Consider the following 15,943-nt stretch of genomic DNA (forward strand, 5'->3'; position numbering starts at 1 on the left):
TCTGTGTAGGATTATTTTTCTGCTCTGCTTCTGGACATCAGGAATGAGACTTTGTTCCTTGTGCCAGGCCCAACTCTTTGGCCACACATATCCCTTTCAGTATTTAAGCAGCACATTGTCTGGGATTGAGAAAAACAGGGATGGACAGAGCTCTCCATAACAGAGTGAGGTTTCCCAGTCCTGTTGTGAACAGTACCTCCTTCTGCAGCCATTATGTTTCACTTGCTGTTGATAAAAGCCTCTGTAAGAAACCACAAATGGACACACAGCTCCACCACCCCTCTCAAAGCAAGCAGAAACTCTGTGAGTCCTTTTCACTGCTGCTGCTGTGTTTCATCTTTGCAAAGCTTGATTCAGTGGAATACTGTATGGTCTCATTCACTAATGACTCTGAAGCTCTTTCATCTTTGAAGGAAAGGCTTTACAATGACAAATATTATATTGCAATCCTATATTAATCTCTGGATGTCTGGTACAGATGGAACTAGAATTTGTGTGTATTATCCAGTTCAATAAAGAGCAATGTAGTGTTCTCAGCAGATCCCTGAATGATCTTTCTAGACTTAAAAAAATTAGATATACAAGTTATGCTTTTGCAGCATCATCTTCTACTAATATTTTCTCCTTGACTGGAAACCAATACCAAATTACTCAAGTAAAGGAAGCTGGATGTGCTTAATAACACTAGTCATCCCTGTCTAGCCAATCACCCTGTAATGAAAATCTCATTTCAGATTGGAGAACTATGTGAAAATGCTTTTCTTTTTAGTTGTTTTTGTTATTGTTTTTGTTTTTATTTTTGTTTTAAAAAGTGCTTATTCATTTGGTTTTTATTATGACTGTATGTTTCCACTTGGCACTAAATGTCTTGCATCTATTATGGCATCCACCATGAACCAGTTTAAATCAACATAATCCACTGGATGATGTACTTATACTGCTCTCTAAACAGAGAGGACCCCTTGGTCTCTTTTCAAATCTGCTAATGCAAATTTCCTGATGAATCTCTATAGGTTTCCAAGGAGTACCAAAAAGGTAATGCCTCAGAAAAGTAAGTAAGAGGCATCCCTGAAAAGAACAATTATTTCTAAACTAGCAATTGCCTGCAAGAAATAGGCAGTCAAGAAAGGCTACATCTTTCGAAATAATATCTCCACAGGGCACAAGTTTGGGTGGGAAACAACCAGAGCAATAACCTAATGTGACACTGATGGGTAGCTGCTACCCCCCTGGCAGAGATAAGAAGTGTATGCACATTTCCACTTACAGAGACATGAGTAAAACTGACATGCACAAGAAAGTGTAATGTAAGTACAGAAAATCAATGGAAAAATTAATTATGACCTACAAAAGTCTCTCTTGGTAAATTTTAACTCTTTCTGATTTTTGTGTTTCCAGACAGACCAAGGATTTAGAGAGCAAAGGCCAAATTAGAAGACACTTCAAACTGTAGTCTAACAGAAGGAGCTGTACTTTTCATTATTTTCTTTGCCCTGTGTTTGTGATTCTCAACTGAGGGGTGGGGGTGGGAGGAGTTATCACCTCCAATGCTCTCATTGTACTTCTGAGTTAATTTTTTGAGCCCTGCAGCCAGCAAACGTGTGCCTGCAGTGTGCCATAGGAAGCTGCGCTTCCCAAAGCAGACCACGAGAAGTGTTTCCCTTGGGCACACTCTCTCCTCTGTGTGATGAAAGAGGAAAAAGACTAACTACATTTCACAGTGAAGGAAGCCAGAGAATGATTCCAGTAATGTAATAAAGACATTTGAATTCTCCTGAAGGGGAGGGTACCTTTGGGTCAAAGCTGTTGCACAGGGATGTATTAGTGGAAACTGCGAGAAGCTGTCAGGCAGCAAGACACTGACGCTGGCAAGGAAAAGCAAATTAGAATAATGTAATTGGTCCAAGTAAAGTAGCAGTGACTGAAAGTATGGATAGTTAGACCAGCTACTGGAGTGAATTTTTACTAGTAATTTGACCCTTTCCACTCATTATGAGGTGAAACATAAGGCAGAGAACAGCCAAGATGCTGAATAAGACTCCTCATTATTCCAGTCAGTTCAAGCAGGGTAAGGAGCTGGAATGTATTTCAGAAGAGACAAAGAAAAAGGAAGAAGCATCAGAGCAAGTGTGCTAAGCCATTGCCTCCCTTATAAGTGCAATATGGATATATTCACATAAAGGAGAAGAAATGGGGGGGAAATAGAACAGACCTGGAAGGCCTGAGATGACTCTGCGCTCTCAGGCAGGCAAGAGTGGCTGTCACTGGTTGCTATACTTTAAGAGGGCCTTGATGCAGTGTTACTTTTCGCAGATGACCAAAGGGCATGAAAATACTGATACTCCAGTAACTGAACAGTATGTCCTCTTTGAAGGGCTACTTCTTACTGATTTGGATGCACAAAACTTCAGTGTTGGAGCCAGATCCTAAAATCCATACATGGAAGTTAGCAACAACTTCTCTCTGTGTGGTGAGTCAGAAATGGGATGAAAACAAGGCTGTCTGCTGATAAGATGGGCTGAGGGAAACACAGCATGAAGAAAGCATACTGCAGGGGATGTTCCCAAATTCAGCTCTCTCCTAATGCCAGGATGAACTCCCTTTTTCTCTTAGGCACCTAGTCTGACTTTTGGGTGCCCTCCCTCCCCATTTTGCCTTTTAGAGGGGCACAGCAGAGAGGGAAATTTGATATTTTTGGGGCAAGGAAGAGCTTGCTCATACCTTAGTGAGGAGAGAAAGGCAAATCAACTCAAGCTCTCTTTTCACTGGGCTACAGGTTCATGTTGCCTCTTGCTCTGTGGTTTCCCTGTCTTGGAAATCTTCTTTGCTGTATGCTCTCCCAGTTTTAACAGGCAGACTGTATTATCTTTTCTTTTAAATTAACTTCTGTCAGTATCATGATAGATAACAGAAAAAGCTGTTTGCTGTCAGGGTGGTCAGGCATTGGACTGGTTCCCAGGGAGGTGCTGGAGTCACGATCCCTGGAGGTGTTTTAGAGGCACCTGGATCTGGTACTGGGTGATGTGGTCCAGTGGTTACAGTGGCAGTGCTGGGTGGATGGTTGGACTTGATGAGATTAAAGGTGTTCTCCAGCCTTGATGATTCTATGTGGGAGCACCATGACTGAGACTTGAATCAAATTGCATACATCCTCCTTTGCTGCCCCAGCTACTGAATTGCAGAAACCATTTCATTAGGAATGTCCTAAACATTTGAGAAGCTGATTTCACTCTTGCAGAATTTCTGCTGACTCCAGTGCACCCACCTGTACAAGGATAAAACTCTTATTTAAATAAGTTTGCTTTGAAAAGTATATCTATGGAACTCTAATACATAAGATTGATTTTTTTTTAAACTTCATATCTGGAATAGTTAATATAAAAAAAAATAATAATAATAAAAAAAAGTGTTAATAAAATAATTTAAATACCACCTGATTGGTGAATCCATCTGTATTAGTGCACGTTGTTATTTTAGTAACTAGCTCATGATATATGTTCAACCCTCTGCTTAGAAGGAAACACTCCTTTTCTGCACAATCATTTATTTATTTTAGCAGGACCTCTAGTAATAAAATCAGCTGGGCAATATTTCATGAAGAAGTAACTGCTTTTATAACCAGTTAGAAACTGAATTTCTGGAATAATGTCTTAGAAAAGTGACAGGGGAAAAATGAAGAGAGGACAAAAAGAAAGGCCTAATATATTTTTACTTTGAATCAATTCTGTCTATAAGATTTCCATTGCCTAAGCTTTTAGGACACAAGACCTTGCCCTGACTGCCTACAACATCTCTCAGCATGGCAAACAGTAGCAGACTTGGGCTTTTAATAAAATGCACATTTAACCAGAAGAGACCTTGGGAAAACTTCCCCAAATCCCAGCTATCCTGGGCTAGAGCAGCAGAGGATTTTGTTAGAATTACACAGCCCTTTGGGACATATAAGAAAAGCCTTGTGATGTGTAAAGAGCAGCCCCTGTGTTGATGAGGGATGGTAAATGAATCCCTTTCCCACAGTGTAATCTGTAATAATGTCACTTTAGGAGGATGACACGATCTTCCCCTTGCCTTTAGCCAGCATCGTTTGGCCATGGAGACCATACAATATGCACTTGCATGCAGAGCCTAAAGAAAAGGTGTTCTTTAAGGTCCTTGGGTTTCATCTCTTTCAGATTCCCTCAGCAGGTCTGACTGATGGTTTTCTTTCAATTTCTCAGTGTAAGAAAGCACAGTGCCTTGGCTTTGTGATCCATTGTTCACACAGACCTTGCCTGCCGCAAGCAGTGCTCTGCTGATCTGCTGGGACACTTCTTCATTCACAGGGGAGGGATGTTTCTTCAGGCTTTGGCTGGGGTGCCTTGCAGGCCTTTGGGTTAAAAGAGCAGAACAGTGAGAGATGAGTGACAGTGGAACTTCAGAGTGATTCAGAGAGCTCAGTCTTGCACACGAAAGAGTGAAGTTAACCCCCTGTTGAGAAAAATCCACCTGTTACATCTTTGGCAGCCACTTTTCTGAGCTCTTCCACTGTACTTCCCTGATGGGAACAGAATTTCCTGAGAGCAAGGGTATTTTTCATACAATCAAAGCTGAAAAGTTTGTTTTCTGCAACAATAGTGTAGTCTATTTATTATGCTACAGGCTATTCTCAGTCACGTTTATACCAGGGCTGCTTTTCAGCACCCCTTTCTGCCACCTGAAGGTATAAAATCCCAAGAGAAGGTTATTCAAAACTGTCACAATATTGCAGGCCATTGTCCATAATTATGTGTGATTTAAAAATATTGCCCTATCCTTCACACTTTTTTTAACGGAAAATCCTCCTTCCCTACTGGTCAAAGAAAAGCCCAATTTAATTTTGTCTTTATAGTTCACGTGATCAATTCTTGTTTCTTAATAGGTGAAAAGCAATTCTGGTCTTGTAGAAACAGTTTATCAGCATTCATATATCCAGAAAGAACTGGTGAAAGCAACACCTGTTGAAAGAGAGACAGAGAAGAGAGATTTTCAGGAAGGCTCTTTTTAACACAGAAAAACAGACAATATTTGACGTGACTGGCAGGCAAGGTTTTGTGTCACCAAGCCACCACCATAACGGAAATGAATTGGCAGCTTTTCTTCATTGGTGTGGTTAAATTGATACAATGGTACCTAGTAACATTAATTCAAACAAAATGTTAAAAACAAATGAAAAAAATGGGGGACACTCTTTTGAAGGTGGCTGTAATATTGTTCTTTTATACACATCTATAATGGTAAATTGTCATAAGAGGTTTTTGTGGAAACTGCATTTATTTTTTTCAGACCAGGCATTAAGCATCTGTTGCCCTAATTGCTCTAAAATATAGTTCCTCATCATAAAATGAGATTTCTCCTGCACACAGCTTGTAATTTTTACTGCCTTCTACAACTCCAGCACTTACTGAGTATTTATATTCTTGATTATTCTATTCAGAAATTAACAATCTCATCATTAATAAACAAACCTTTTTTTCCCCACTGGGCGTCTGTTGCTAAAAGAAGAGCTAATCTTGATATGTTAGGTGAAGACACATGAATGGGACCAACATGCAGAAAGCTCAGAAATATCCAGACATGTTTAACACTGGCAGCCACTAACGAGACTGTCAAGTGCCTGTCGAATTTCAGATGTTTTCCTTGCGAGGCTTGGTGGGGCCTATGAGCACTGCCAACAGATTGTTAAAATAACCCCAGGAACACACCCTTTCTAGGTCAGAACCAACTGTGAAGCTGAGTGCACTGTAATTATAGTGCACTTAATGAGTTACAGCTTGAGCTAATCACACCCCACTGAACTAAAAAGCTGTAATTACACAGGGAGATAATGTGAGCTTGGCAGGATCTCCTATGGCAGCCTATGGCTTGGAGGGAAGGAAGCTTCATAGCCTGTTTGCTGGTCATTACAAGCTGGGGCTCAATTGGGCAAATTTGTAATTCAAGAGGTAAAATCAAGTTTCTGGTCAACTGAGATCAAGCCTTAGTAGTATTTACCCAGCTAATACAAAAATGTTTCCATTGAAGGTTTAATGATTTGGAATTAATTATTTTTGTCAAATCAACCAATATATTACCAGCTTTACGACAGCACTGTGCTGTTTGAAGGAAGCTATTATAATTTACTGATATAACTAAAAAAAGAACCGGGGCCTCTGTATTTTTCTAGTGTTCCATCTGTTCCTTTTATGCTCCACCTACGAAAGAGGTGTCTGGACGAGTTATTAAATGTAGGGCTTCACATTTCCTTCTTGATTTCCTGATTTTCTGAAGGTCTCAATTTTACTTTATATTTCTGGAAAGGTACAAAATACTAGTTAGACAGATTGAACTTGGCGCTACTAAATATTCAGTTATTGGTTAGATCTTAATGAGTGGATGGGTTTGGTTCTGTTTGTGATGCATATGGGCTGGGCTACAAGCAGAACATTTGACATAGGACAAGGACCTTCTTGGCACCACAGAAGTCTCACAGAGAACAGTTCACAGAAATAACTATACTAATCTTCAACAAAATGCCAGACTGTTGTATTTGAGAACCTCATGGTGACCTCCTCTTTACAGAGGAGCGAAGCTGTGATAAACACAGTTAGAGTGATGGTATTTAACTAATATTTACCAAATATCAGTGGCCTGATCTAGCTGAAGCTGTTCCTGCTCATTGCAAGGAGCTTTGACTAGATGAGCTTTAAAGGTCCCCCCAACCCAAACTATTCAATGATTCCATGAAAGAGGAAGAGACTGGAGAAGGAAAAGTCATTAATGAAATATTGGGTGGCTAACATAGCAGAGAAGCCATACTGCATGGAGTGAATCCAGCCTCTTGCTGGAACATTTCCAAAGACAGCCAGGGAGACAGTGGTCACAATAGTAATGGCTTTTAGTCTTGATCCACTATTAATTGATGAATAACTGAATTTAGACTTTGTATTCATTCACACGTGCAAATTGTTCTGCTCCAACAGTATCTGCTGCAAATCCTCCTGTCTACCACAAGCATCACTGTTGCTGCTAAACACAATCTGATAACTCAGTCTACTAAGATGCAGCTTTAAATTTAATGCCTGTAGGCACTTCTTTTCACCAGGAGATGTTGCCATGTCACATTTTACCTCTCCCCTCTGGCCACTAGATAAGTGCAAGAGAAGTTGCTCTAATTTTCAGGAAAATGTTCTATACAGAAGAGGACCACATGTTCATTTGTGCCAAAAAGCAGATGATAAGGGAGGAACATTATCCTGCAGGAACAGTGGGAAAAGGGCTCATTTGGCTTTTAAGTAGAAACCTGCATAACCTGCTCCCTACTTGGGCCCCATGATCTTCCAGCAGCAGGAGAGGAGGGTATCAAAGGGAGCAGCTGTGGTGGGACATTGCAGGATAAAAGCCACCTGGTCAGAGAAGTGACTGTGTGGCATACGCAGTGGAGGGAATCTGCCTGAAGCCAAGTGTGGAAGCAAGGAGAGTCTGGGAAGGTCTCTCAGAAGGGGTTTCTGCCAGGGTGGATTTCAGTGAAATGGCCTTATTCTGTGTTTGTTGTACCTTCTCCAGTTTTTTGTTTTGTTTTTTTGTTTTTGTTTTTTTTTTTGTTTGTTTGTTTGTTTTTTTTCTTTTTGGTGTAGTTTCTTTTGGTTTTGGGGGTTTTGGTTTGGGTTTTTTTGTCTGCGAAGAGATGGAATAGAGATTTACAGATGAGGTAGGAAGTCCTGCATATACCTGGCAGGTGGTCACCAGGAGATGGCACCCTCCAATGCAGAAGGTAATGCTCCTTTCTGTAGTATTGCAACTTGTACAGCAGGTTCTCTTGTGAAGGGCAGGGTTTGAGACTGGGATGCTACATCATTCAGCCTCAGGAGTAAGCAGGAGAGAACCATGTTCAAATCCTTGTGCTAGGTGCTGAGTTATTCTTCAGGATCAGTGAACTTTCTTGCCAGCACCCAAGAGGAAAAAGTGGGCTATGTGAAGCTATCCAAAGACTGGCTATTATCAGCTGGTGAAAAGCACTTTTTGAGTCAACAGGTTTGCTGTAGGCACAAGGGAGTGATGTCTCTTGAAGCCCTTCCAAGGCCCTCAGTCCTTGCATGATCAGTGTCTGCATGTTTCTACTGAAATGTATACCAGAAGAGAGAGTGCCATGATAACTATTGAGATTTTCATGATGCCCACAAGGAAATGAGTGCCCATGAGCTCACATCCTTAGCAGAAGCAATTGGTTAGGACTTTGGTTCATTTTATTAAAGATTTACTTGTTTATATGTATGAAGGCAAAAGTGAAAATCTAGAGATTGAGAAGTACCATATAAATATTCAACATAATTAGATATTTCTATTTTACATGTTGCATTAATAAACCCTATGTTTGCATTTTGGAATTATGGCACTGCATAAATGTAAATATTAAGCTAGTTCCAAAACTTAGACAGGTAATTTTTTATGCTATAAAGAAGGTTGCAAAGTGTTGTTTTCTTTTTTAAAATCTCCACTACAAATATCTGGCTTCATTTTTATATTCTGACTTTTGCTAGCAAAAACAATCAATGTGTGGACGATGGCGGTTCTGCCCTTCCCCAGGAGCAGTCTCTCATTAACCTGAACTATAGCAGTTCCCTGAAGCTTTAAAGTGCTGCAGCAGCATTACTGAGACAGGGCGTGCAGGATTAAGCCACCTCCACCCACTGCATCCCTGGAGACTTCCCTGGTTTTGTAGAGACCACTGTGTGTAAGATGACTTTCAAACCATCACTGTAACACAGAAAGGCCATGGTCACTCAAGGCTTTGAAAAGCTTGATTTTGAGGCTGGGGGTCAAGGTGGTCAGGCACTGGAAAAGGGATCCTCAGAGATTAAAGACTGTCCTTCCTTGGAGATGTTTAACTAACTCTTGATGGATTCTGAACTATCTGTTCTAGCCATGCCTTCTTTGAGCAGGAAAATGGACAAGGTGACCTCCAGAGGGCCCTTCTAGCTTGAATAATTCAATGACTCTATGATGTTGGCAGAAAATCCCTCTCTACTGGGTCATACATAGGAATTTACATTATTTGTAGATAGCTAATAAAAGATGCTTTTATTGCCTTACTTGTTGGAAATACATTTGGTTTCTTGTTACAGTAACTCTCAACAGGGTCTGTACTTGTTTGACCCCACTGAGGAGGTAATAGAGGTCTCTGAGGCACACTATCCATATATATTGTTTAATTTAAACTCTGTGCTGCAGGATGGTGCTAGCTTTTCCAATTTTCTCCTTTACCAGGGCATGTAAGTGTTTATGTCCTAAGCTTTGTAACATAATAAGGAAAATAACAAATGAGTTTCTTTAAGAAATTCTCAGCATTTTAATAACAGCACTCAGGCTGGAAATGTTTTAGTGCATACAGAGAAAGTTATTTGGAGCCCAAGGCTATTATGAGAATCAATGACACAGGTTTGAAAGCATGGAAGACTTGCATATTGTTTAGATCATTTTCAGGATTCTATTTCCAATTCCCTTAAATGCATGGAAGAATAAGATATTTGTGGTGTATCACTTCAGTGGGGTTACATCTATCTATAGATAATGCCATCTATCTTTCACTGTCATCTGGCAGATATTTCAAGCCAAGACCCCAATTAAGTGTACAGTATTCATGAGCTATGTCTGTGTTATTTACAGGATTGCACTTCATAATAAACACAATTCTGTATTGCATGGTTAATGACAATCAACATAATTACTGTAACCTGGGTAGAAAATTGCTTCTGAGTTATAATGAAGCATTTTACAAAAAAAAAAAAAAAATATTCCAAGACTTGAGATAACAGCTTTAATGGAATATTACTCTTTTATTTTTTCCTTTCCCCCCCACTTTTTTCTCCAAACTCCAGTACTTTTAAGGCAATTCACCTCAAATGTGCAATTTAGAAAACCATCATCAGCAAAGTGGAGGACTGGAAGGCTAGAATTTATTAAGATGCTATCTTTAATGCACTCACATGTCTCTGGTTCATCTTTGGTAAAAGCATTATCAAAACATAGAGAAGTCTGTGTATGTAAGTGTGCGTGTTTATACACAATCACCCAGACTTATACATGCAACAGCATGACCAAATCCCTGTGTTCTATACTTCAAGGGAGAAAGAAAGCAAACCACTTGGTCATGCCATTACTAGAGGCCCTTCTGTATCAACCCAGGAGGCATTTGATAGCTGCAGCCTGGGTTTCTGACAGGAAAGGGAAGACTAAAGGGAAATTGCTGGCTATTGCATTCAATTTCATGGTGTAAACTCATCAATACAAAGAGCACTGCCTTTCCTTGGTCACGTTGTGCAGCCAAAGGATGGCAGCAGCAGCACAATCCCCTCAGCCAGCACCTCCCTCGCATATGGAGATGTCACCACCTGCAGCTGGACCCTGCAGCTGCCATGAGCTCACACAGCTTCTCTCTCTGCTTTTGTGTCTCGTGTCAGTTTTACCCATCCAATTTTTCCAGAACTATTAATGGGTTTTAACCTCAATTGCTAGGTTATTTCCCAAACTGTATACCAACATGTTTAATTTTAGCTACCAAGATCCTAAGTTTATTAAATTTTTTCAATCCTTGTTTCAATTTGAAAAACAGATGGTCTTTCCTGAAATCCATTTCTCTTCCTTTCCTCCTCCTAACAAAGTTAATATTCATGCTTCTCCAATTATTCCTTGTTGCAAGGAAGCAGCCCTTAATCTCTGAGACTTCCTGTACCAGTATTAAGCACTAAACCACTGCCAATGATAAAAGTTCTAGGCACCTCTTAAAAATTATTTTATAGAAGCTGGGGCTAGATTCTCCTTTTTGCTTTAGTCAGCATAGGGCTTACCTGAGAATGATTCATTTATATGTTTTCAGGGTATATTATGAATGACAAACTAAAAATCTTTCATCTCTTGTTTGCACATAGTTAGTGCAGCTTGTCAATAAGCAATTTGGATTTTGCCTGGTTCTTGCAATGAAAGGCTGAGACTTCTTGTTTAAGTGAAAAATATTTACCCTGTACAAATAATGCATTACAAAATTAATTACATATGGATTCTGAGCATACTCATTTTGATTACATTGATTTTCTCCCACAGCCTAAGGATTATTTTTTATCTTATCTAGATATTATACATCTCCTATTTCTTCAGTGGTGACTCCTATTGAGTCACCACTGAACACAGTTACCTTTTGATTTTTGTTTGTGTGTGTTTTGTTTGGTTATTGTATTGCATTTGCATGGCAAGTGCTCTGGTAGCAGGGGAGCACAGAGGCTCAGAGAAACTGATTTTAGTTACATCCCCCTCCCCTCAGGCCACACTGTGACCTGAGGAGCTGCAGGGGTGACATCAGAGAGAAGCTGCCAGAAGCTTCCCCATGTCCAACAGAGCCAATGCCAGCTGGCTCCAAGATGGACCCACAGCTGTCCGTGGCCAAACTGTCAGTGATGGAAGTGATGCCTCTGTGATAACACATTTAAGTAAAGAAAAGTTATTGCAGAGAAGTAAACACAACCAGAGAAGAGAGGAGTGAGACTGCGGGAAGAAGTCTCTGCAGATACCAAAGTCAGTGAGGAAGGAGAGGGAGGAGGTGGTCCAAGCACCAGGGCTGGGATTCCCCTGCAGCCTGTGGTGGAGTCGGGCTGTCCTTCTGCAGCTGATGGGGCTCCATGGGGAAACACAGACCCACCTGCAGCCCATGGAGGAACCCACACTGGGGCAGGTGGATGCCCAAGAGAATGTTGTGACCCTGTGGGAAACCCGTGCTGGAACAGGCTTCTGGCAGGGCCAGAGCCATAGGAAGAGGAGCCCACACTGGAGCAGGTTTGCTGGAAGGATTGTGACCCTGTGCGAGACCCACACTGGAGTAGCCTGCTCCTGAAGGACTGCACCATGAAAGGGAGCCGTGCTGGATCAGCTAATGAACTGCAGCCTGTGGGAAGGACTCATGTTGGAGAAGCTTGTTGAGGATTCTGGAGCTGGAGAAGGACTCCTTTCCCTAAGGAGAAAGCAGTGGCAGAAACAACATGTGATAAACTGACTGTAGCCTCCATTTCCGTGTCCTTGCACCACTGAGCAGGAGGAGGTAGAGAATCAGGAATGAAATTCAGTCCAGAAAGGAGGGACAGGTGGAGAAAAGCTGTTTTTAAGATTTATTTTACTTCTCATTATCTTACTCTGATTTTGATGGGTAATAAATTCAGCTAATATCCCTAAATGGAGTATATTTTCCCTGTAATCAGTAAGTGATCTCTTGCCATCCTTATCTCAACTCACAAGCCTCTTCTCATATTTTCTCTCCTCTGTGCAACTGTGGAGAGGAGTGACAGAGCAGCTTTGAAGGATACCAGTCCTTTCAGCCAGGTCAAACCACTACCCTTATACTTTGTAAGCATTTTCATTCCACCTTTGCTCGAACATAAGCAGTGGAAGCAAAGTTAATGAACTTTCCTAATTTCCTTGTCAGATGACTCAGGATGTTCATTGTGACACATGCAAAAGAAGAAAAGCATATTCCACTTTGGGAAGGATTTAATGGTGACAGTCTATGAAGAGAGAGAGAGGAAAAAAACACACCACACACATAAAGAAAAAAGTAAGATTTCAGTTTGGAGAAAGATTTCCAATATATGTATGAACAGGGTTCAGAATAGTTAGCATAGTGACAATACTCAAAGCATGTTTTCTTACACAGTTGCTCAAAATGAATGTGCAAGCAAAAAAAGGGTATGAGTTCTAGGAAAAAAAATACACAATGTGTGCTTTAGGTGTTGGAAAAAGCAAGTGGCATCCCTGTGCCTTTTGCCAGGGATTGAATATTTGTTGTTTCTCAGCAGTGCCAAGTGAGTGAGCACTTCAGGAAGGGAGCTGAGCTCTGTTTGGGAGCTGATTCCAAGTCAGCACTGCTACATCATGCTCCATTGTGCTTTATACACACAAGGGACACATCTGAGGAAATAGCTGAGGGATTCCCTTAGGGAATCTCTGGCTGAAAGCAAGTGATGAAAAAGATGATGCTCTTCCAAAGGGGAAAATGAAGGAACAATCATGAAGGAAGGCACAGTGCCTACATGAAACAAAATCACTGAATCCCTCTGTGGGATCAAACAAATATTACTTTTAGCAGCTCTGATGGGTGATACCTGTTAATTAGTGCCAGACACAAACATCTTAACATCACTGTATCCCAGTTCAGTGAAGAATAGGAAAAGAAATAGGCTGAAAAATGTTCACTCTGAGGGTAAAACATGCAGCTGACTCATTTGGTTAGTAGCTAGTCAATGCTAAAAAGGTTTTTGAGCAACCAAGATGAACATGGATGGTTAAGCAAGGGCCTGTCAGGAAAATGCTGGGCTGGGTGGCCAGGAGGTTGGTGACATATAGGTTGATGACCTGAAAATTCTTTGCTAGAATCAAGTTACATTGAACCTTAAGAAAAGGGGGAAAAAAGAGAAAGGTTGTTAGGAAGTCTCAACCACCTGTACTGGGCAAATAAAAGCCACCAAAATTAGGAGCATGAAAGTCAAACTGGATGGTTCTCCCAGTTCATGAGGAAAAAGAAATTCAAGCAAGATACAGCTTTTCCAGTCTGACTGAGCATCTTATTAATTAGAGAAAAATTATGGGAGTGATGACACCAGTCCTGTAGATAAAGAAGAGTACAGACTTGGACACTGCTTTATTAGCTGCTGCTTTGCAGCAGGAGGTGCTAGATTTTTAAAATCCCAGTAAGAAAGGCATTCAGATTCTGGCAAGTACTGCTATTTATTAGCAACAGTGCTATAGAGAAAGAGAGGTAGCGCAGAAAATCTTGTGTCCTTCCAGATGCTGCCGACGCTGTGCGGCGCAGATTCAGAGAGGCCTCCAGATCCCATCTGTGTAGAAGTTTACACCACCTTTTATATTTTGTTAATTCCTGCTCTTTCAGGATTTTCTTAAAGCAAAACTGTATCCATTGTTTGTGCTGTCAGATAGAAAGGATATTTCCAGAAGAACTTGTTGCTGCAGTTTCAGACAAAGGCGAGGACACCCAAGTGGTGTAATTTCTGGTATGAAGCTGCTTGCAGGCCCCTCCATTACCAGCAAACACCCAGGTTTACCCTGCAGCAAAGGCACCTGTGCAGCACAGCACAGGTCAGAAAACCAAGCTGCAGCAAGGCACACCTGCTCAGGTGAGATTCTATGTGGATCACTCATGCCTCAATGTATAGTGATCATCTGGTCATGAACAGTGCTTGCTACATCTGCTTTCTGTAAATCAGTAGTCAGGTTTAGCATTTCTGTTACCATATCTTTGTATAATTAGGCAAACTTTATGAGCAAATAATGTAAATTTTACCACAAATAAGAAGGAATGCAATTGTGTATTAAATAGAAAAGATAAATGCCTTAGTCAATCTTACAGTTCACTTGGCAGAATGATATATTTGGCACGTGTGAAGGAAGAACTTTAATTGAACCATAAAGATTAGAGAGGTTAAACCTTTCAAACATGGTTGCTGGCAGGTTTGGATGCTTTTCTCTGGAGACCCTTTGATAAAAAGCCCTGTATATTGGTTTACTTGTGCCACAACAGCCATAAATATGTCAAGTGCAATGCTAGCTAATTAGAAAGCACTTATTCGAGTTCTCCAGAGTGTATTAGGATGGAAAGTTTCTCTCTCAGTCTACAACTTACTCCTTTCTTATTCAGTCCTGTTTTCCTGTTGTATTGCTAAGATTCATTGCTTAGACGAGATGTATTCTCATCTCCATTCAGTGACAAGGCAGTATATCTAGCAGACTTCTTAATGTAAATTCCTTTCTGTGGTCCTACTGAGTACAAGTCATTGTCCGAGGAGAGCCAGTCACAAAAGCCCCTGAGGAAGCATGGCATCAGCTCTTTTTGTCCATCCAAGAGTGATTGCCCCTTTCTCCCCCTTCCCCAAACCAAACACACACGATGGAGCTGGGCTACCTCCAGCTGGGGCTATGGGATGTATTAGACTTGCAAATGGTACAAAGTTCCTGCTGGTGCTTAAAGCTGCTCCCCAAAGGGATAACATGGTACTGACTCCCCTATGGCTACATTAACACTACTCAGTAAATTTACTTGGTGAATTTGGCAAAGCAAACAATCTAATGAGACCAGGTACATTTATTTAATGACAAGCAAGTTAGTTGGAGATAGGATGGTAAAATTATTCAGAACTGAACAAACAAAATTAATTATATTGTATCTTTATATTACTGATATTTTTCACATAAAATAAAAATGTTCTTATAATTAAACCTCCCTCTTCTACAGCATTATCCTTTTCTGTGGTTCAGTTACTTGAGTAATACTTCAACTTTGGTTCTGTCTGCAAATTAATTCTAAGATAGACTTGCTTGAGCTTTCCAAGTGAAAATATTGGCTCTGTTGAAGAGGACTGGCATTTCACTGCAGGTGCAGTTCGAAAATGGATTGTTTGTGCACTGATCTTATTTCTCTTTATCTATAATTATGACAAATAACTTCATCTCTCTTGGCTTTGTTTGAACATCACCAGTTAGAGAAGCAGAAAGTAGCCTAGACTGAACCGGAGTGTTTGAGTCCTAAACTTTCGTATTTTCAAATTTAGGGAAATGGAAAGGGACTCTGGCCCTTTTAATTACTGTTCAATGTTATCTTGCTAGAATTTGACTGGAGTTGGAGCTAGATCTGTTGGAGGAGGGATATTGCCAGTAGGAGAAGAGAGAAGCCTTTGAGATGGATGATCTTCAGACTGCCTTTTGGGTGACTGTGAGGATGGGCTGCTTGATGCCTATGAGTCCTCAACTGTCTGGGTAGAAAAGTGAAAGTGAACACAGAGATTAAGTCTATTATTTCAGTTTTGCACACTGAAGGCTTCACAGTGGAGGATCTGCAGAGGAGAGGGTAAGCTCCTTCTGGGCTGGGACAGGTGTAGGGACAGCACGGTAGTCT

The 15,943-nt window shown here is 40.8% G+C and overlaps 1 long non-coding RNA gene across 1 annotated transcript; it reads right to left on the bottom strand.

Moving 5' to 3' along the window:
• Positions 1-1,942: 1,942 nt before the first annotated feature.
• On the bottom strand, positions 1,943-5,701 carry LOC135457073 (uncharacterized). Its single transcript, XR_010442652.1, has 3 exons — positions 5,484-5,701; positions 4,267-4,973; positions 1,943-3,265 (listed from the first exon to the last, which is right to left on the bottom strand). It is a non-coding gene; the product is annotated as an uncharacterized LOC135457073 (long non-coding RNA).
• Between the last annotated feature and the right edge of the window lie 10,242 nt (positions 5,702-15,943).

Source organism: Zonotrichia leucophrys, chromosome 1A, assembly GCF_028769735.1.
Source record: "Zonotrichia leucophrys gambelii isolate GWCS_2022_RI chromosome 1A, RI_Zleu_2.0, whole genome shotgun sequence".
NCBI lineage: Eukaryota > Metazoa > Chordata > Aves > Passeriformes > Passerellidae > Zonotrichia > Zonotrichia leucophrys.